This window comes from Euprymna scolopes, chromosome 11, assembly GCF_053919585.1.
Source record: "Euprymna scolopes isolate OS-2025 chromosome 11, ASM5391958v1, whole genome shotgun sequence".
NCBI classification, from domain to species: Eukaryota; Metazoa; Mollusca; class Cephalopoda; order Sepiida; family Sepiolidae; genus Euprymna; species Euprymna scolopes.
Window position 1 is genome coordinate 149,666,922 of NC_136492.1, and position 24,309 is coordinate 149,691,230.

The 24,309-nt window shown below is 37.5% G+C and overlaps 1 long non-coding RNA gene across 1 annotated transcript in view; it reads right to left on the reverse strand.

Moving 5' to 3' along the window:
* The window catches only part of LOC145288110 (uncharacterized), a 28,784-nt gene extending 15,178 nt beyond the window's left edge, over positions 1-13,606 (reverse strand). Inside the window, exon 1 of the long non-coding RNA XR_013869265.1 lies at positions 13,529-13,606. This is a non-coding gene — a long non-coding RNA (uncharacterized LOC145288110). The remainder of the gene's footprint in view (positions 1-13,528) is intronic.
* Between the last annotated feature and the right edge of the window lie 10,703 nt (positions 13,607-24,309).

The following is a 24,309-nucleotide window of genomic DNA, read 5'->3' on the forward strand; positions in this document are numbered from 1 at the left end:
CAGTAGAGATCCCTAGGTGTAAAAAAGCCTTTTACTCCAATAGTTTCTTTCCCAGAGCTACAAGTCTTTGGAATTCCCTTCCGGGATTCTGCTTTCCCAACTGTACTGATATGCAGAAGTTCAAGTGTAATGTGAACAAACATCTTGCTACTCAACTCCCTTCATAATGCGCCTGCAAATTATGTCCCCGATAGTTAGCCCCTACTTCAAAGTGGCACTGTGCCTTGTTTGGGGTGAAAATTGATTTAAAAATAATATATATATATATATATATATATATATATATATATATATATATCAGAAAGAACAGTTGGGAATAAGTTATACACCATCCACTATGACTCTGCGATTCCAACAACTAAATACCTAGAAAACGAAGCTAGAAATCTGAAATAGTGATGTGGGAAAGAAAGGAGAAAGAAGCAACCTTTGTAGAAGTTAGTATCCCAATGAAACAATGGGTTAAACAGAGCTGAGATGAAAAGATAACGAAATACCAAGATCTTATATACGGCATGAAAAGAAATTGGAATCTTAGGAAGATTTCTATCATCCCAGTAATTATAGGAGCAACTGAACTCATGAAAAGGAATTTAAAAAACTACTTAGCAAATATACCCGATGAACCAAGTGCAGGAGAGATTAAAACAATTGCATATAAAGGGATGGTCAGAATCTAAAATTGATCTCTCGGTTGGAATATATAAACTAGGGGGTGAATATTTGGCATCTAGTAGGATGCTCCATCCCCAGCTTGAACAAACTGATAAGAAATTATTAAAAAATAATGTGTGTGAATATATACACAGATTTTCACATATATACACGCACACACATATATACTATGCTATTATTAATCAGTCTTTGTTTCTCTCAGGATTTGCCTATATATTTTAATCACACACAAGACATGTAAAAATATTCCTAGGTGCTTGGATTGAGTTATGTTTAAATTCATTTTAGCTAAACTTGCTCACCAAGTCACTCATCTCTTTAAGTTTATTTTTATTACTCTCACTATGTTATTCAAGCTCCCCCCTCTTATTTTATGCTGTGCCTACTTCCTTTCTTATCTTTCTGTTTACTAATAGTCAAAGGTAATAAATTAAATATACAATGTATCACAAAAGTGAGTACACCCCTCACATTTCTTCAAATATCTAAGTATACCTCTTCATGGGACAACATTGAAAAATGATTTTTTGACACAATTAAAAGTAGTCTTTCTGCAACATATATAACAGAGTTAATTTATTTTCCCCTCGAAATAACTCAAAATACAGCCATTAAAACTAAATCCCTGGCAACAAAAGTGAGTACGCCTCTGTCAAAAAGTTTTCAATATTAACATACAACATGTCAACTCTCAATATTTTGTGTGGCGACCATCATTAGCCAAAACTGCCTTCACTCTCCTGTGCATGGAGTTTACTAGAGCTTCACATGTAGCCACTGGAAAGCTCTTCCACTCTTCAATTACTAAGTCATGAAAGTGGCGAATATTTGAGACTTTGCGCACCTCCACATTCTGCTTGAGGATACCCCAAAGATGTTCTACTAGGTTCAAGTCTGGAGACATGCTTGGCCAATCCATCACCTTTACCCTCAGCCTCTTCAATAAAGCAGTGGTTGTCTTCAATGTGTGTTTTGGGTCATAGTCATGCTGGAACATTGCTCTACGATCCAGTCTCTGAGGGAAGGGATCATGCTCTGCTGCAATATTTGACAGTACATGTTGGAGTTCATGTTTCCCCCCAATGAAATGTAACTCTTCAATACCTGTATCACTCATGCAGCTCCAGACCATGACATAACCACCATCAGGCTTCACTATAGACATGACACATTTATCTTTTAAAACTAGAGTAAAAGTGGCAGGTACTTGGTCACCACTAGCACTCCCTTCTGCAGTCCCTATTTATATATATATTGTGACCAAAATACAACATGCCCATTAATGTACTGACAAACTTTAAAAGAAATTTTCTAATGCAAATCAACAAGACATTTAAAAAATATTCTTCCTTTTTTTTCTACTTGCAGTTCCGCCCGGCTTTGCTCAGGCCCTATGTACTGTTCATAACTTTATATGCATATGTATATATTAAAAAGTGTGAATATGTATGGTAATGCATTTCTATATAATAGGCTTCGTTAACTACCATAGAGAAAAGTTGCTAGAGACCGCAGATGTCAATTTTTTTTTAATTTGACCTCAATTTTGACCCCTTAGGTGTTTAGACCGAAAAGTGGCAATAGTTTGCTAGATACCGCAAAGATAAAATCTTTTGAACTTTGACCCCTTGGAAGCCAAATTTCCATAAAAAAAGTGATTAAAAAGATTGCTCAATGTCTGAGTACACTTTATGTAAAATTTCAAATATTTAGTCCAAAAATTGGCTGAGTAATTTTGTAGAGACCGTAGAGGTCAATTTTTAAAAAAACTTTGCCCCCAATTATAACCCCTTAGTATTTATTGTTTTGGGCTCAAATCAAAATATAAAGTTAGATCCACATCTAAGGAACCAATATCTAAAAGTTCAAGTGTTTAGGCATATATTTAAAAGTGTGGATATGTACCGTAATGCTTTCAACATAATAGGCTTCCTTAACTACCATAGAGAAAAGTTGCTAGGGACACCAGAGGTCAATTTTTTTTTAACTTTGACCCCAATTTTGACCCCTTAACATTTATTTTTTGGGCTCAAATCAAATTAAAATGTTTGATCAATGCCCAAGTAACCTACATCTAAAATTTCAAGTGTTTAGACCCAAAATTGGCGGATGAATTTGGTAGAGCCTGCAAAAGTCAATTCTTTCAACTCTGACCTCTTGGCAGCGAAAATTTCGCCCAAAAACTAATTAAAAAGCTTGGTGCATGTCTGAATATCCTTTATGTAAAATTTAAAATGTTTAGACCGAAAATTGGCTTAATAGTTTGCTAGAGATTGCAAAGGTCAAATCTTTTAAACTTTGACCCCTTGGCAGCCAAATTTTCGGCCAAAAACGGATTAAAAAGTTTGCCCTATGTCTGAATACATTTTATGTAAAATTTCAAATGTTTAGACCAAAAATTGGCTGAGTAATTTCATAGAGACCGCAGAGGTTAATTTTTTTCCACTTGCCACGTTTTAGTTTTGTTTTCAGTATAAAAAGCGAAACTGAACCCCTGTAGCATCAGCTTCCTGGCACTTGTGGCAAGGGAGTCCAGAAAAGCAATAAGGTTTGATCAATGCGGGGAAACCCCTTATATCAAACAATTGCTATTCATTGGGACACTAGGGAGCTGGTTCCCCCCCCCCAACATCTTGGGGAAACAAGCAGCCGAAGTTGGGGAAAGAAAACAAAAAAACTGCCTCGGAGCAAAAATTAACTGCGGGATATGTTTAACCTCATTATCATTAAATTCACGCACTTGTCATTTAAGTTTTAATTGTTAAATTAAATCACTTTTCTGTTATTCTGCCATCATTGATTTTTTTTCACCTTCGCCTCAAGGTTCCAGGTTCGATCCTACCTACCTAACAACATTTTTTTTCCTTTTACCACACGGGCGACGCCAGGCAGTTCACTGTTTATTTTTGTTGTTGTTGTTTTTCCGATTTTTTACAGAAGTTTAACCTTTTTTTATCTACCCCCCTCCCAATACACCAAGGCAATGCCGGGCATCCCTGCTAGTAAAAGAAGAAAGGAAAAACAAGGAAGATAGAAGAGAAAGTGGAGAAAGAATAATATTATTGTTTTTACTCCTCTTGATGGTGTTGAGAGCTTTTCTTGTTAAAGATTTACTCTTTGATAACATAATTATTTTAACTCTTTGGCTTTTAGTAATCTGAAGTTTCGTAGACAATAGAAAGACCCTCGACCCGCCCCCACCCCGCATTCTTATTAGGGCTTCATGCCGAAGTTTGTTAATCGGACTTTTACATATTGTATCTTCACTCTAATTGTACTTTTTCAGAAAATAAACTAAATAATTAAGAGCAAAGTGTAGTATTTGTTTTGATACTACACTTTGCTTTTTCTGTTCTCGGTCAGTGGAGGAAAAATCCTTCTTTACTGAGACAATTTTTATTTTTGTTCTTATCCATAGTGCCCCTTTTTGGGGAGTTGGATTTTCTTCACATTAAAAACCGACAGTGTGTCTAACTCTGCCCTCGTGGGGAAGCAAGTAAATAGGAACATAATTATTTTAATTATATATATATATATATATATATATATATATATATATATATATATATATATATATATATATATATATTATTTATTTCTCTATTTTGTCAGAATACTATTTCCATATTTCTCATCATATATATATAGTCATCCACCACATCCACTACCGTTTCGCTATTTCACAGCTAATCAGTGCGGCTAGACAGGCAACTACCTCAAGTCAGAATTGAAACCCGACCGCCTGTACGACAGTCAAGGCTCCTTACCAATACACTGCTGTGCGAGTCGTGAATTAACGATGTTTTGACATCGTCCGAAATACCTAAGCTCGATTTGTTTACACAAAGAGCGCTTTATACACTAATGGTAACGAGGTAAAATGCAAATAATCTCAGCAGCTGCTTGACCTCGATTGCTTCTAGCGTCACTCCCATGAATATCACGTGACTAAACAGAAATTTCATATGTTGCTATTACGTCATAGAAGGAGTGCCCATGTAGTTTTTTGTTTTTTCTGCTATATTTTCCCCAAAATAACACCGCGCAAATATAAATATGATGAAATTCTTTAAAAGTTTTATCAAATAAATATATCTCGAATGCGAAAAGATAACCGTAAAAATAAATAAATAAAATAAACTTCAAAATATGAAAATGCAGACTCAGTGCTCCACTGCTCCAGCTCCACTGCTCCAGTGGCTTAAAAACGTTGTAGTCGATCCGTTCTTTATCAAAAGATAAGAAATTCTTCACAACTGGGGTAATCTTAATTTTTATCCCAATCCCAACTGATTTTTCCGTGAGAGAGCTGTATCTCTTAGAGGACAATGTACATTCATGTGTGTGAGAGGAGTGTGGGGGGGGGGGCGTATACTAATTTTCAAATAAAATTATCAGCGATGATTTATTACCCGAGTTGTATACTAAATCTTTATTTCTTAAAATATTCAGTAATTTTAATGTTTTTTTTTTTTTTTACTGGAATAATTTTGTTTCGGTCAATTTAGATTTATCACCCATTACCCCGGCGTTACTTTATTTTCTTTACCTTAAAAATAAAAGACCGTAAAGATAATGCTTTTTTTTTTTTAATTTATACTTGTGTGTGTGTGGGGGGGGGTGCTTTGCCCGGGCATAAAATATGCTTAGATATGATATTTTAAGTTGTCCAGATTTCGTATATATTATTTCAAGTCGTGATTTCAAAAGTAAAAAAAAAAAAAAAAAATAAGTATTTAGGTGCCATCAGCTAGAATCGAAACCGAAACTGTAGCATTCAAAGCTGGTGACGTCACGACTGTAGAAACCTGACAGGCATACAAACTGATAAAAAATTTAAACATTAAAAATAAACTAAGATGAATGTACAAAATATTTAACGATTTTTTCAATTTTGAGCCATTTTTGGCCCCTTAAAAACTATTTTTACGGCTAAAGACCCATAAAAAAAACGGTCCATAAAAATTCAATCATTTGAGGCTCCTAGCACAGTCCTGTGACTTTTAGTTTCGAAGGAGATAAAGTTTAAAAATATGGAAACAGACAAACAGACAGACAAACATATAACCGTTTATATAGTAGATTCTGAAATATAATTCCAAGATTAGGTTATAGCAGTGGTTCCTAACTTGTAAGTTGCAACCTCATTTGGGGGTCGCGATACCAATACCATGGGGTCACCAACTGATTTTTAGCCGAATGTGAATATTATATAAAACACATGAAAAACATTGATAAACTGCAATTACAAGAATTTTGGGTAAAGCCTCAACATGAAATATCTCCAGAAAAAAAATGTGCATAGACCTAGAACCCCATCCTCCAATGTAGACCCCTACTACTAGGTCTCCTTCTCCAACATCAGGGGTCTACGTTCCAACCTTTCAGAGGTTGAAACCCAATTACAGGAGACGAAACCGGACATATTCTTCCTAAGCGAAACTGGTATAGGGCCGACCACTTCCCTAGATGAGTTCATAATTAAAGGATACTTAACATCTAAATCTGACCCCCAAGATCGCCATGGGCATGGAATATGTGCCTACATTAAGGATGACTTTCCGTGTGGTAGGGATATCTCCAGAGAAGACCCTAAATTACCTTATATGTACTTCTGGGTTGCACTTGCTTACACCACTACATTTATATTTGTCTTCTATCGCCTTTACAACAGCGGAGTTCCTATCTTTAAGAGTATATCTAAGAAAATTGACCACATCCTGTCTGCTCATCCTTCAGCTAATATCCACATTTGTTGTGACTTCAATGTTCACAATGTGGAATGACTGACCCACTCGAACAAGACAGATGATAAGGGGAGGTTCTGTCATGACTTCGCCATTGCCTATGACCTCACTCAGATTGCTCACGAACACACCCGTGTGCCCAATACTTCCGGTCAGTATGCAAGCCTTCTAGACCTTTTTCTCACAACTTCCCTGAGCTATGTTCACGTTCCGTTCTGTCTCCTCTAGGATCTTCCGACTACTCGGTTGTATCAGTTAAGATAAAAATGAAATGTAATAAGTCTTCAGATCTACCTCATCACCGTACAGTATATCAATACTCTATGGCTGACTGGGATAGCTTCTGTACATTTCTATCTGATCTACCTCTGCATTCCATGTTTTAAAAGGATGTGTCCTCTATAGTGTCAGACCTGACTGAATGGTTAATTGTAGGCATAGACCGATTCATACCATCCAAAAAATCCCAACAAAAACCTAACAGCAAGCGATGGTTCTCCCCAGAATGTGCTGCTGCCATCACGCACAGAAATAACTTTTTCCATAAGTAATAGAGGCTTGGAGACTAATGCAACATAATAGATGCTCGGAGATTAAAGCTGCTTTCAGGACTGCCAGCAACCACTGTAAAAGAGTAATAAAAAATGCAAGGGAGCTATATGCTCAGTCTGTTAAATCTAAAGTAGCTGAGCAGCAGTTTAGTTCCCACCAGTTTTCTGCTAAAAACAGCCTATCCTGCCTTGACAGAGTACAAAATAGACTTCGTGGCTTAGTGGGGGATGCCCTTTTCTCTACCCTGCAACCTCTTTCCCACACAAGAGACGTTGCGAGCATATCCTTGTTTTATTGTTATTTCCATGGCAGGTGCTCGTCTGAACTCCAATCTCTGGTCCCCCCTCGTCAATCTTTCACGAAAAACACCCTTCTAGCTGAATCCACTGTGAAAAATTTCCCCCACTCTTTATCTGTGCCTAAATCAAAACGTGGATTCCATGAACAAAGCTTCTTTCTTAGAAGTGCACGCCTGTGGAACTCTCTTCTGTTTGCCTGTTTCCCACCTGACTACAACTTGGATATCTTCAAGTCCAACATAAACAAATTCCTGATGTACCGCCCCTTAAGTAAGACACTTTATCAAATCTCCAATACTAACGATTACTACGATACTATCGCATTGATTACTGTACACGCAATAACCCTTATCCCCTAGTGGCTTTCGGCCCTTGATAAGTGGTGACTTCTATGTAGAAAAAAAGAAAATTCTCCAAATTTCCCAATAATATCAGAAATCGTTATAAGAAATTTATTGCCATATGAAGCAGCATTTTTCCAACTTTTCATTCTTAAAAACAAGTACTGAAGTCAATTAAATGTGGATGACGACTTGAGGTGTACCATATCAACAACGGAACCCAGGGTAGAATTGCTTGCTAAAAACTACAATACCAACCCTCTCATTAAGATTAGTTCATAAACATACTTTATATAACAGTGGAAATTTATGTATTTGAATAGTTTTGCATTGATTTGCAATTAATTATTTTCTGTCGAATCTTTGGAAGTTTTTATTAATAAATTATAAATTAATGATGAATTTACAGAATGTATAGTTACTTCACGAATAAAAAAATATAATTTAATAATTGCAGTATATGGCAGATTGTTGTACAAAAATGAATGAATTTAGATGTTTTAAGGATTGGCGTTTCCTCGTTATTTGTTCTAAAATGGGTTGCTATATTTGAAAGGTTGGGAATCACTGGGTAAAGATTATCTGCTCCTTTTGACTTCCGGTTTTCTTGGCAATGCCTTAATGTATCTGTTCCAATTCATGCTCCCTGTGAAGATTAAGCCGAGGAGTTTGAATGAAGTACAGGTAATGTATCGTTAGCCATGGCTATTAGAGGTTGAGAAAGTTTCTTGTAGTAATTAAAGGAAAGAAGCTTTGCCTTGGCAGCATTGAACGTTACTATCCATTTATGTCCCCATTCCACTACAGACTGGAGGTCTTCCTCTAGGATTTTCATCATTCCTTTGGATAAGTATACATTGATTTTCTCCTCTTGTCTGTTATAGAGTCTAGTATCATCAGCAAATATACCCATCCCGGAGACAATTTTATCAGGGTAGTCATTTATGAATATCAAGAATAATAAAGTTTGAAGGATCAACACACCCACATTTATATCATATTGTTTTGACATACGACCATAGAAGACAACTGGATTCTTTTATTCAAGAAGGATTTAATTATGTTAAGTATTCGTTCAGTAATACCATATGATTTGATTTTCATGAGATAATCATCGTGCCATACTCTCTTAAAGACTTTAGATATATCCCCCCCCCTGCCTTATCCAATGCATGGTAGATAGATTCAGAGATTACAGTTAGGATATCTGCAGTAGAACAGGCTTGCCTAAATCCATACTGTTGGTTGACAGAAGTGTGGACTAGAGCTTAATTAATTAAGGACGCTAAGATTTTGGCAAAAAGAGAGAGGAGGCAAACGGGGCGATAATTTAATGGGTCAGTTCTTTCGCCAGAATTCTTGCAAACTGCTACTGCAGAAGCAGTTTTCCAGCAGTCAAGAAAGCAAGATTTTGGGAGAAAGGAAGAATTATCAATGATAAATGTTATGTGGCATTATTGATACTTTTGATAGAACAAATCGTAAACAAACGGACACAAATAAAGAAGAAAAAGGCGCACTTTAACCAAGATGATGCAATGCGTCACAAATCAAGTGCAATGATGATAAAACTACATAATTTGGACTGCTTCCAAACCCACCCTAATCTCCAGATCTTGTTCCCAGTGACCAATGACTTTATAGACCTCAAAAGAATGTTACAAGGAAAAAAATGTGACTCCAATGAAGAAATCTTATTGAAAATGGAGGTGTACTTTGAGGCCACAGTCAACTCGTTGTAAAAAAAAAAGAAATTGTTAGAGAAGCATTGCAATTATCACTAGGGCTATTACAACAGCATATTCTTTTCATTGTTTTGACTCTCGAGTATATATCCGGAACAGTAAGACACAGTTAATCAACTGACAACAACATCATTCTGTATAAAAACATATAAGATACCAATGGATACACACTCGAGAGTCAAAACAATCAAAGGAATATGCTGTTGTCATAGCCCTAATTATCACCTTAGAAAACTATGATGTTGATGAAGTAAAATCTGGCCTAAATGTTGTTTTATTATTTCGACCTTGAACTTATTGAGTGGCATGTTACAAACGCTGCAATACATGCAATCTTGCATGGCGATATATCTATCCAATTTTTCTTTACACATGAACAACTTTTATCTAGAATGTTCTCGGACACTTTCAACTCTCATTATATACTTCATTGCTCCAGACAAGGTAGGAAGCCACTTAATGTAAGGAGCTAAAAAAAAATGATAATAATAATAATAAATAAAAAAAATAACATTTCAGGTAAAAAATTAGTAAAGAATTGTTAGATGAATGAATTCTGACCACAGGAATAGCAATTCCTCCCCCTTTTCTCAGAAATATGGTTCATAGAATACGAGTACTAAAGAGTCTAAAAGTTATCTACACTAATTTCATATATATATATATATATTATTCGAAAAACAGCGTGAATAGAGTTCTGAATCAGAACACCTTGCTCGGAAAAGATTATCATAATAAACAGGTGGCACTTGATCGTAATCCAACCACTCTCCGACAATCAGCAAAGAATAAACCAAAGAAAATAGCAACGTGAAATTCATGAATGCTGCAAGGGAGAGAGATATATGGGGAGCCATTGTCACAATGCCTGTACAAGGCAGGACACCACTTGATTTTATATATATATATATATATATATATATATATATATAAAGGAACTCCTGTAAGCCGTGGTGGAGGCAATCCTTATAGGAGAGGACAACTCTTACGAGAAATCTGCGATCAAAGCAATTATCAGTCATCTTGCAATGGCTTGTCACTGGGTTATTGTTGCGGAGACTTAGAGAGTGACACTTGCATCATACAAGCGGTTGTCACTTTAATACAACGATGTACAGATGGATCGTTTGCCTAATCTGGTTGAGGTGCAGTTGGCTATTACACAAATCAGCAGTGGCAAGGCACCTGGTTTGGATGGTATTCCGGTGGAACTTCTTAGGATTGGAGGTGTGAATATTACTAATGCTATCCTTGGTTTTATTGAGGAAATCTGGGAAGGTGCTCCTGTTCCACAGGATTGGATTGATGGTGTCTTGGTGACCCTGCTTAAAGGAAAGGAACAGAAGAATGTTTGTGACCACTACCATGGGATTATGCTTTTGGAAACTGTTGGGAAAGTTCTCACGACTTCTATTAAACAGGTTACTGGAGGATGTTTATCCTAATGCTATTCCAGAGTCACAAAGTGGCTTTAGGTCTGGCAGAGGAACTATGGATATGATTTTTTCAGCCCGGCAAGTCCAGGAGAAATGCACTGAACAACAGATACCACTGTATCAAGAGTTTGTGGATCTAACCAAAGCATTTGACACCATTAACAGGAATGCTCTCTGGTTAATCTTAGAGAAAGTAGGGTGTCCTCAAATCTTTGTTAGAATATTCAAGGAACTGCACAGGGACATGAAAGCTCGAGTCTTGTTTAACGGAAAATTGTCTGATGAAATCCCAGTGTGAAATGGTGTCAAACAAGGTGATATTCCTGCCCCTACTCTTTTCTCTATATATTTTGCTGCTCTACTTGCTCATGCATTTCGAGATTGCGATAGAGGTGTCATGTTAAAGTTTCGAACCACAGGTCGCATTTTTAATCTTAGAAGATTTAATGCCAGAACCAAGCTGCTTCATGTCTTTGTCAAGGAGTTACTGTATGCAGACGATGCTGTTTTTGTCGCACACTGATATGCAGCATATAATGGATAGCTTTTCTGACTCCTGCACTGCCTTTGGTCTGAGGATTAGTCTTTCTAAAACAAAGGTGATGTTCACTCCTGCACCGGGCCAATCATACGTGGAGTCAAACATCATGGTCTGTGGTGCTAGACTGGGTGTAGTTGATTCATTTGTGTACCTTAGTAGTTCTCTGTCGAGGGATGGCTGTCTTGACACTGAACTCCACAGGCGAATTCAGAAGGCATCTGTAGCTTTTGGAAGGTTGGAGAAGAGAGTGTGGTCTGATCGTGGCATCGCAGACAGGACTAGGATCTGTGTTTACAAGACCTGTGTGCTAACCACACTGTTGTATTCATCGGAGACATGGACATTGCATCAAAGGCACATTAAATGGCTTGAACGATTTCACTAAAAATGCTTCAGACGTATCTTAAACATCAAGTACTCGATACTGAAGTCCTTGTGAGAGCATGTTGCTCTAGTGTTGAGACCCTTGTAATTAGATGTCACATGCGTTGGGTGAGCCACTTGGTTCGAATGAATGTAGGCTGCCAAAACAAATTTTTACGGGGAAATATAAAAATGGCAAGCGCCCTCAACACTAGCCTAGAAGAGGTTCAGTGACTCTCTAAAGAATAATTTGAAAGTCATACAAATCGACATCGACACATGGGAAGAACTTACTCTGCAAATACTGAAGTGGTGTAAGTTTGTACGTGAAAGTCGTGATGCTCTAGAGAAAAGAAAGCAGGCCCACAGCAATCTGAAGTGAGAGCTTTGCAAAGGTTTAATTGATGGTCTTAACCATGACACACACAGCTGGAAATGCAACACTTGTGAACGAGTGCTTTTGTCAAAAGCTGGCTACGTCAACCACCTTAAGTCGCACAAAACTCCTGTTCAGGTCAACTTTGCAACTTACCTGCATCATTCATTTTTCTATTTAAAAAAGTAGTAATTATTAAAAAAAAAAACGGGGTATGTTTTATGGCATTTCAGAACTTCGCAAGGTTAGCCGAAACCGCTCTAACATTCGATATGAAATAAAAAGCACTTAAAACTACTTAAAAATACCAACGAATGATGCAGATAAGTTGGAAAGTAACTTTTATTGATAATGTTACCATTTATTATTCTTTTAATGGCTAATTTCGTGAATTTGACCTTTTTTGAAATGGTTTGGCTTCTGTTTTCTTTGTTTTTTTTAAAATAATTTTACCACTATATTAATTTTATAGTAATTAAAGAAAATGCTATAATTAATTTTTTCAAACAGTTTCGTGTTGAAATATTCTGGAAACTTGTATTTGGCGCTGCTAGTCCCCCCCCCCCTGTCGGCCATTTATTTTTTCGCGTTTTCTCTCTCTGTAAGCCCCCCACCTCCACCCCTCGTCCATTTTCTCCGTCAGATGGCAGCATGTGACGTCATTTTACGGAGAAATCCGAGCGAGTGATAAGCCACGCCCAGGCCAGCTCATGCACTAGTACCATCATTTAGCACGTGCTAATTTTACCAAAAGTCGTTGTGAAAAAAAAAAAAAAAAAAAAAGGGGGGAAAAAAACAAGAACAAAAAAACAAAACAAAAAAACAAACAAAACACATTTACATCTATACAAATTTACATTTAAGCGTGAAAGATATTGCCAGTGAGCAAATGGTTCGTTAGAAAAGTTAAAAGTTCTTGTCATTTTAGAATGCTTGTTGTAAGGAAAAAGTCACGAAAGTTAGAAATAAGTTTGTTTAAAACTTCAGTTTTTTCTTCTTTATTTTTTTGTAAGTTAGGCGTGATTGCAGAGAAGGCAGGAGTATTTTAGGGATTTTCAGCTTGACACAAGTCATGTTTATTGGGATGCGCTTAAGGTCTTTATTTGACCATGCTTATTGTTGTTATTGTTGCTCTCCTTTTCTCTTTCTAGGGTTTTGCTTGTCGAGTTTGCTGTTTCTATCAGAAATTGTGTTTCACATGGACTCCTAAAGTTTATCGTTTCGAACGAGCGAGAATCATTTTTATTAGTTGAAAATGTCGAGTATACACCTTTACGTGATTTTTTAAAATTTATCTATTTATTTATTTCAGGGACGTCTGTGTTTGTGAGAACCTCCAAGAAAGCAATTGATTTTTGTGAATCCCATTACACTAAGTAGGAAGTAGGAGGAGAAAAAAAAAAAAATAAAAGGATAGAGTAAGCTGAATGAAAGGAAAAAGAAAGAAAGTAACTTGTACAAGCTAATAATTTTTTCACATTCGCCCGTCTCGGATACCTGTTTACACCATAGGACTATTAATGAATCCTAGACGAAATATTGAATTATTTAAAACAAAAATAAATAGGCATTTTTTTTTTTTTAATGACAGATTTATTGTTAAGAAACACCAATTAAGCGACATTCTCTTTAATCAACAATGGAATGTCTATGAGTCTTACGAGTACGTATTATTATATTTATTCCCCAGAGAAAAAGATCAAATTTATTTATTTATGTTTATTTCAATAACTGTAGAGATTTTCCCGTTATTGATTGTATCGTCTGTTTCACCCTTTCTGCCTTTCTGGGTTGAACAAAAGCGAAGGATGTTTTATTCATGGCTGTCCTTAGCACGCACCGTCGACGCTTAACTCAGAACAATATAAGCAAGTCTGCTCTGATTTCCTCGCCTCTTTCCGTAATTAAACGTTGCCGACGCAATGACTAAGCTCGCTATTAAGTATTATTCGTCATCAGAGTTGAGTTGACTAATTATTAAGTAAACAATGACCGATAATAAAAAAAAAAAAAAAAAAAAAAAAAAAGAAAAACAAAAAAAAAAGAGCTATTTTTTATTTTTTTATTTTTACACTTATCAAGGCTCGGAGGCCATTCGAGCATAAGGGTTAATGAGTGTGTACAATAGTCAATGGGACAATATCGTAGAAACCGTTCTTATTTACTTGCCTTCCAACGAGGGCAAAGTTGGACACAAGTCGGTTTTTAATGTGGAGAAAATCCAGTTCCTGGCCACTGTGGATAGGAACAAAAATTAAAATTGCCTCAATCTAGAAAGATTTCTCCTCCACTGATCGAGGTCAGAAAAGGTGAGGTATAGTATTAGAAAAGATACTACATTTTGCTCTTAAATTTGGTAAAGTGGATTACTTATGGGGAAGGTTCATCAAGAACTTACTTACATTGGACTTGAAGACGACCAAATTGTAGTCTGCTGGAAAGCAGGGAAGCGGAAGAGAGCTCCACAGACGTGCAGTTCTAAGAAAGAAGTTTTGTTCATGGAATCTTCTTTTAGGTTTAGGCATATGTAAAGAGTGGGGGAAATTATTGATAGTGGTTTCAGTTAGACTGATGTTTTTCATGAAAGTTTTGTGAGAGGCGACCATAGATTGGAGCTCAGACGAGCACTTTTCATGAAAATAATGATAAAGCAGAGACAGACTTGCAACGTCTTTTCTGTGGGAAAGAGGTTGCAGGGAAGAGAAAAGGGCATCCCCCACTAGGTTACAACGTCTACTTTGAACTCTGTCAAGGCAGGATAAACTGCTTCTAGCAGTTTATCCTGCAAAGATGTGGCAACAGTACTCCATCCTAGGACGTACCTGGCTCTTATACAGGTAGAGAATTACATCATCAGTGAGATATCTACTGGAGCATTGGAATGATCCAACCATTTTTTCAGCGACCTTGGCAACAGATTTGATGTCCATGTTCCATTTCAGATCAGAATCAGAGAGAATTTGATATTTTAATTTATATATTTAATGCTTTATGACCTGAATTATGATGTAGATGATTAAAAAGTATTTATTGTTAATGGGTAATGATACTATAATTGTCTTCAAACTGGAAAAAAGGGTAATGATGCTATGAGTGTCTTCAAACTGGAAAAAATTATGAAGTTAAAAAGTTAAACTACCACTGAGAATTTTTGCATTTCATAAACTTAACTTGATTATTATCCATAGTGCTTGAAAAAAGTGTTTCTAACAACAAACGGAATCCTCCACTCTCTGAGACAGATAGCGGCATACTGAATGTAAGCAATGGACAATTGCAATCTGGAGATATCTGGCATCTACCCAGATACTGAACTAATACGTACAAGGCGTGTTTGAATGAATTCCCACTTTATTTATGCTGTTATATTCATTTAATTATGACTGAACGAATTAGTTCAACCAGGTCATAAAGGGGTAATTATTATTATTGTACTCACTAGGAGTTTTCACACAGACTATCTAAGATTTCTTTCTGTTAACAACCTGCGATGTTCCTTGGAGTTTAGCTGAAAAGAAATCTCTCCAGATTTCCAGTACTCTTCACGTATTTCGAAAACCTTTGCAAGAAATTAATTTGCATTATCACAACAGCCGATTACCATTATTTCTTGCTGGCACAGACCGTTGGCCACTGGAATTTAGGTGGCAATAAGCCTCTCTAAAGTTTCAATCCTCATCGCACTCATCATGGAGGCATAGTTAGTGCTTCCTCTACTCGGTCTTTCCATCCCCTTTGATCTTTCACGATCATTTAGTCTGAGGTCAGTTGATGCCGACACTACAATATTTTTGTGCATGTGGGTGGGGATGAACTTGCAATCATACAGTCAAGTTTTCTTGATTTTACTTCTGTTGCAATTTCTATATTGCCGGTTAGTATTTGTAGCTCATGTTCAACTACTTTAATAAAATACAGTTACCTCCCTTAAAACAATTAGTTAACATTCTGAATTGCCAGCGTTTTTATGGTTTATATTAATGATGGGAATATCAAAGTATCGACATCATAGCTGAATAATTCAGACCCGATTTCACCAAAATGATACCAGGTATTAAATAATATGGTGATTAATGTAAATAAGAATTTTTCTTATATAATCCTTGTTTATTTATTATTTTATTGCAAAAACGCTTTATGAGTAGAAAATATTTATTTTTGGGGATAGGTGTATCGCGAAATAAAAAAAAAATTCAATAGAGTGCCACTATGTAAAAAGGTCGAGAATGTTGGAAGTTTATCTTGCTTCCAAATAAATTCGACGCTAAAGTAACTAACCTGAAAAAAATGGCAGCATGAAATAAAAGAGGGGGGGTACAGAATAACATGTAAAGGTGTTGCTTTGAAACAAAGAAGAGATTTTATTCACAATAAAATTAGTTGCAAATTTTTCCCTTTGCGGGCATTAAATTCAAAGAATGCCAAGGTAACATATAATGAAAAAAATAACACTGGTTCTTATAATGAAGATGTCGTATCCATGAGTGAATACAATAAGATTTAAAATAGTAGTTCCTAATCACACTCTCATATGTAATAAATTTTAGGAGCGTTCTCACAAATTGAAAGCCAGTCAGGCACGTGCCTTTTTCTTTTTTTTTCGTTTAAAGTCCTTTTAGAATTTTCTCTCCTCCATTTGCGTACAAACCGTAGACACGCAGATGGATTTCAGAAGTATGGCCGCGTCGCATATCCTGGGTCTTCTTGCTGGGTTTTCTTCTTTGTAGGAGGTTCCAAAATTCCTAGTCACGTAAAATAAGGTCTTTTCTTAAAATAATTACACTCCTTCAAATTACGTGCAAAACCGTAGCCATGTAGATAGTTTTCAGAAGTATGCCTCGTCGCATACCCGGGGTATTCTTGCCGGGTTTTCTTCTTTGAAGGAGGCTCGTCAAAATTCCATTTTCAGCGCCGGGTAATAAAATGAACGTCCAATCTCCACGTCAGCGGAATTTCAAAAGAGGCCGAAATCCGCACTGAGCTCATGACGTCATCATGGAGCTAGCATTTCCCTTTTCTTCCAATTAAAGGGAGTTTCGTACAAACTCAAAATGTACAAAACTAAGAATCAAAAAAGATACAAAATGCAAAAAATCAAATACAAGAACCAGATAAAAAATAATAAATGTAAACAGGGGGGGTTCACCATTATTGGTACAAAAAAAAAATTCCAACATTCTCCCCCAACAGGAAATGGCAGTCAACCTACAGTTGGATGACACCTGTAAAATTTACAATACAAAAATTTTTCTTTATATATACATATATCACACAATGTATGGTTAGAAGAACTCCAGGAAACACATATCAGAATAAAAAAGCAGAAAAATACAAATAAGATTATTCTACAAAATTTCACATGAAAACCTTCATGTTTTAGGTTTGAACAGAGGAGTACCTAACCAGATTCATAAATTTTAAACTAATGATCAGATGCAAGGTTGCAACAGAGGTTTGAACTGAGAATATTTCGCCAGTGGGGCCTCTCGATGCCATACTATTGGGTAACTGTTATGGCTTTACCTTTTCATGGGCTACTGTAATATCTCTAACCCCTCATCCCTTGAATGAACTCTTCCGTTAACTATAAATGCTGCGTAATTAACGCTATTTGTGACTTGCTTTCTTTTGTGAATAAAACCTTTACAAAGGTATTCGGCTCTTCGATTTCACTACAATTTTATTCACAAAAGAAATGGACCGAGTACTCCGTCCTGAACGATTCGACACCGAGTCTACAGCCTTCAATGCAGAAAAAAAGTACAAACACTAGAAACTCACGTTTATGAATTACTTACATACGGTTAACGGCACTGAAGAAACTGGAAACACTCAAACTGACTTCTATGCTTTGATAAATAGCATATCGGCTGATGTATACAAAATAATCAGTGACACAAGCGACTATGCATCTGCCATGAGAACTCTGGACGCGGCATACATCAGGCCTACTAATATCGTTTACAACCGACACTAACTTATTACCATGAAACAACAACCAGCGCAAACAGTGGATTCTTTCAAGCTACAGTTGGAAAACCTCGCTAAGACATGCAACTTCCAAGCCGTGAGTGCTGAAACAAATAAAAGCCAGTATATGCGGGAGGCTTTTATTAGCGGTATCTCCTCCTCCTCAATTCGGCAACGACTTCTCGAGAAATCCTCGCTAACTTTTTGGGAAGCATACGAGATGGCAAGATCTCTGGAACAAGCAGAAAATCACTCTGCGTGTTACAACCAGGAGAGTGTGATTTCTGCGGCAATAATCGCTTCAGGAGAAAATACGAATCTGGCTGCAACACAAAAAAAAAAACGAGGCCGAAGGAAATTTGTTTTTTCTGCGGGAATTCTCGTCATCTGCGTCGCCTTTGTTCAGCACAGGACTCGAACTGCAATAAGTGTTCGAAAAAAGGACACTGGGCCAAAGTCTGCAAATCTTCCGTGTCAGCGGCGTTAAATGAAGACACCGATTTCCCGAGTCTCGCATGTCTAGGAAGGAAAAAAGACATTACTTTTACTAAGTGTAAAATAAATAGATTCACTGTCAATGCGATGATAGATTCTGGTAGTGTGGGGACTTTCATTAACGACAATATTGCAAAAAAAATGAACCTCAAAATTATTCCCAAACACAAAGAAATATCATTAGCCGACCCTAAAATGTGTGCGAAAATTGTGGGAGAAACTAAAGTCGATATCTCTCTAAATAATAATGTACACTCTAACATAATAGTGGAGGTCATTAAAAATTTATTTGTCGACTTAATCATAGGAAAAGATATTCTCGGCAGATACAAGATGGTAACTTTCAAATTCGATGGACCGGATGAAGAACTTATTATCGGAGCAGTCACCAAGAATACCTTTTTTCCATCCATGAACGTTTCTCCTCCCCCATTATTTTCTCATCTCTCTACGAAAACAACACCAATCAGCACCAAGTCACGTCGCCACACAATTGCTGATAGCAAATCTATAAGTGCAGAGACTGCAAAATTGTTGGAGGAAAATGTTATAGAACCCTCAATTTCACCTTGGCGAGCGCAAGTTCTAGTAATATGGAATGAAAACCGAAAAAAAAGAATGGTGATTGATTATAGCGACACAATCAACAGATTTACTGAATTAGACGCTTATCCGATACCAAGTATATCAAAGATTGTCGAGGAAATAGCCAGGTATAATGTTTTCACTACGCTTGATCTTAAATCAGCATACCATCAAATCCCCATCAGTAAGGAGGATCGTAAATTTACAGCATTCAAGGCGAATGGTAAATTATACCAGTTTACTCGCCTGTCGTTCGGGGTTACTAATGGAGTAAGCGCCTTCCAAAGGACCATTGACGGCATTGTCAGCAAAGAGCAATTAGTAGATACTTTTGTCTATGTGGATAATGTTACTATCTGTGGAAAAACCCAAAAAGAGCATGACTATAATCTTCAAAGATTTTATGAGGTTGCTAAACAGTACAACATCACGCTTAATAAAAAAAAAAGCATCGTTTGAGTCTCAACGATAACATTACTTGGGTACACTATCAAAAACAACCAGATATCACCCGACTACGAACGTCTTAAACCTCTACTTGAGATGCCACCTCCTCTAAATCTAAAATCACAAAGACGGATTATTGGGATGTTCTCCTACTACAGCAAATTTATCCAGAATTATTCAGAGAAAATATTAGCACTAAACCGCAATAGAGAATTCCCGTTATCTTCTGTGGCGTTGGACTCTTTTATAAGACTGAAAAACGACTTGAAAGATGCTATGCTGGTAACGGTTGATCCAGAAAAAGAATTTATAGTAGAAACAGATGCTAGTAACAACTGTATTGCAGCTACCCTTAATCAAGAGAATCGTCCGGTTGCATTCTATTCCAGAACACTAAGCCCTAGTGAAACGAAACATCACGCGGTAGAAAAAGAAGCAGCTACTATTGTTGAAGCACTACGTAAGTGGCGACATTTTCTCCTTAGTAAACACTTTACTGTAATTACGGACCAAAAAAGTATTAGCTTCAGGTTTGATAATACCAGGAAATCAAAAATAAAAAATGACAAAATATGCCGTTGGCGCATTGAACTGTCACAATTTAAGTTTAGCATCGTCTACCGTCCTGGTAGAGAAAATATTGTGGCTGATACGTTTTCCCGAATATCTGCTCTCACTTATTCCTTACAAGATCTTCGGGACCTACACTGTAAATTATGCCATCCAGGCATTACCCGACTCTTCCATTTTTGCAAAGAAAGAAACTTTCCTTTCTCCCTCGATCAAATAAAAGGAGTAACTAATTCGTGCTCGTCTTGCCAGTATTTAAAACCCAAATTCTTCATCGGTAACAAGGGAACTCTCATAAAAGCAATAGTACCATTTCAGCGATTAAACATGGATTTCAAGGGACCACTGCCTACGTCCACACATGGTAACAAATACCTACTTACTATAATCGACGAATACTCGCGTTTTCCTTTTGCATTTCCGTGTAAAGATATGACAAGCTCAACGATCACACAATGCCTGAATCAACTATTTGCGATATTTGGTATGCCCGATATGATTCACACAGATAGAGTGACTGATTTTCTGTCGGAAGAAACGACCAATTACTTACATGGGAAAGGCATTGCGACTTCAAAAACGAGTAGATATCACCCGGAAGGCAATGGTCAAATTGAGAAACTAAACGGCACACTATGGAAGGCCATACAAGTAACCTTACATTCTCGTAAAATGAGACTATCGTGCTGGGAAAATATTCTACCTGATACTCTACATTCTATTCGATCATTGCTCTGCACAGCTACGAATGCAACCCCTCATGATAGACTATTTAAGTAAAGCCGTAAATCCACTTCTGGTACTTCTATTCCCCTGTGGGCAAACCCAGGCCAAGTATACGTCAGAGATCATATAAGGTCGAGTAACAATGACCCCCTGGTTACACCTGCGACGTTACTTGAGATCAACCCTCATTATGCCCAAGTACGACTACCTTCAGGCATCAAAACTACCGTCAATGTCAGAGATTTGGCTCCCAACACAATTAATGGAGACAACACGTTAGAAAATGGTTGCATGCCACCTGTGAGTAAGCCAGGGAGTGAAAACGAATGTATACAATATCCTGAACATATAGAAGAAAACACTCGTGGGGAACCAGTTGAGAGCGAAATGCCAACCGAGCCGCTGCGTAGATCTGGCAGAATACTGAAATTTCTTGAGAAATACAAGGACTTCATTACTAAGTAAGGCACAAAAAAAAAGTTTAAATTATTGACAAAAAAAAAAAAAAAAGTTAGAGAAAAAAAAATAATGAAAAAAAAAAAAAATAATAACAAAAAAAAAAACTTGAAGGGGAAAGTGTAATATCCCTAACCCCTTATCCCTTGAATGAGCTCTTCCGTTAACTATAAATGCTGCGTAATTAACGCTATTTGTGACTTGCTTTCTTTTGTGAATAAAACATTTACAAGGGTATTCGACTCTTGGTTTTCACTACGGCTACAAAAAAAAAAAAAAATTCCTGTCTTTTTCTCTCTTACTTTCCCTCTCTGTACTGCTCTAACCTAGTATGCCAACCTGTTCCACAAATCCCAAAACCTCAATATGAAACATCTCCAGAAAAAAAACTCGAATAAACCTAGAACCCCATCTTTCAACATAGACTCCTACTACCATGTCTCCTTCTCCAACATCAGGGGTCTACATTCCAACCTTCCAAAGGTTGAAACCCAATTACAGGAGACGAAACCGGACATATTCTTTCTAAGCGAAACTGGAATAGGGCCGAACATTTCCCTAGATGAGTTCATAATTAACGGATACTCTAACTTAACATCTAAATCTGACCCCCAAGATCGCCATGGACATGGAATATGTGCCTACATTACAGATGGCTTCCCATGTGGCAGGGATATCTCTAGAGAAGATCCTAATTTACCTTATATGTGCTTCTGGATTGCACTTGCTTACACCACTGCATTTATATTTGCCCTCTATCGGCCACACAACAGCGGAGTTACTATCTTTAAGAGTATATCTGAGAAAATAGACCACATACTGTCTGCACACCCCTTGGCTAACATCCATATCTGTGGTGACTTCAACGTCCATAACGTGGAATGGCTGACCCACTCAAATAAGATGGACGATGAGGGGAGGTTCTGTCATGATTTTGCCATTGCTTATGACCTCACTCAGATTGTTCACGAGCCCACCTGTGTGCCCGATACTACAGGTCAATATGCAAGCCTCCTAGACCTTTTTCTCTCAACTTCCCCTGAGCTATGTTTATGTTCCGTTCTTTCTCCTCTAGGATCCTCCGACCACTCCATCGTATCAGTTAGGATAAAAACGAAATGTAATAAGTCCCTAGACGTACCCCTCCACCGTACTGTATACCGATACTCCATGGCTGACTGGTTAATTGTAGGCATAGACCAATTCATACCATCTAAAAAATTCCAACAAAAACCTAACAGCCAGCCATGGTTCTCCCCAGAATGTGCTGCTGCCATCGCGCACAGAAATCACTTTTTCCATAACTACCAACGTAATAGATGCACTGAGACTAAAGCTGCTTTCAGGAACGCCAGCAACCACTGTAAAAAGAGTAATAAAAAATGCAAGAGAGCTATATGCCCAGTCTGTTAAATCCAAAGTAGCTGATCAGCGGCTTGGTTCCCACCAGTTTTGGCAAATAACAAATAGGATCCTGAACAGAAGTGTGCGTTCTATCCCAACAGACCAGAGATCATCTCGTCAGCTTCAGACAAGGCTAAACTATTTGCCAAGAACTTTGCAGCTAATTCTACCCTATGCGACGAAGGCCAGCAACTCCCCATATTTCCTCCTATAACACAGAACACGCTAGGTAGCATACAAATATCTGTGCATGAGGTCGCCAAGCTATTCAAGAACCTTGATTCCAGTAAAGCTACTGGCCCTGATGGCATCCCAATTATAGTGTTAAAAAAGCTTCAACCAGAACTTGCTCCCATACTTACGAACCTGTTTAAACGATGCCTTAAGGAGAAGTGCTTTCCAACACCCTGGAAAATCTCATCAGTTTGCCCTGTATTTAAGAACTCAGGTGATAAGTACTCTCCCTCTCAGTACAGACCAATAAGTGTCCTGTGTGTCATGAGTAAGTTGCTGGAATCCATATTAAATAGAGAAATAGTCAACCACCTCAGCAGAAATAACCTTCTTAGTGACACGCAATATGGTTTCCGCTCTGCAAGATCTACCGCAGATGTGCTGACGGTTATATCTCATAGGATTTGTGAATCTCTTGACAAAGGCTTCCTTTCCAGGGCAATTGCTCTTGACATATCAAAGGCCTTCGATAAGGTATGGCATAAAGGCCTACTTCACAAGATCTCCAGCTACGTTATAACTGGAAATATTCTCTCTATCATTAAATCATTTCTCTCTGATAGGCTCATAAGAGTAGTGGTTGATGGACAAAAATCAGAGGCCTGCAGTATTAATGCTGGAGTCCCTCAAGGGTTCATCCTGGGCCCAACTCTCTTCCTGATTTACATCAATGATCTCCCTAAACACATACTTAAATCATTCATTGGCATCTATGCTGATGACACGACCATCTACGACAACACATCAAAGGCTGTAAATGACAAAGCTCTCTCTGATTCTGTCTCCTCTGATCTCGAACGAGTTGTTCAGTGGGGGAAGACGTGGCTGGTTACCTTTAATGCATCTAAAACCAAACTCCTATCTTTACATCATCAACACTCTGATCCCCATCTGGCATCAATTGAAATGGATGGCTCTCGTCTAGGAGAAGCTCCATGTTTTGACAAGCTTCTGGGTTTGTCCTTTACTCCTGATCTGAAATGGAACACGCACATCAAGTCTGTTGCCAAGGTTGCTGAAAAGATGGTGGGATCCTTCTACCGCTCCAGAAGATATCTCAATACTGATGCAATTCTCTATCTATATAAAAGCCAAATACGTTCAAGGATGGAATACTGCTGCCATATCTGAGCAGGAGCTGCTAAAAACAGCCTATCCTGCCTTGACAGAGTACAAAATAGACTTCGTAGCTTAGTGGGGGATGCCCTTTTCTCTTCCCTGCAACCTCTATCCTACAGAAGAGACGTTACAAGCCTATCTTTGTTTTATCGTTATTTCCATGGCAGGTGCTCATCTGAACTATAATCTCTGGTCCCCCATCGCCAATCTTTTAAGAAAAACACCCTT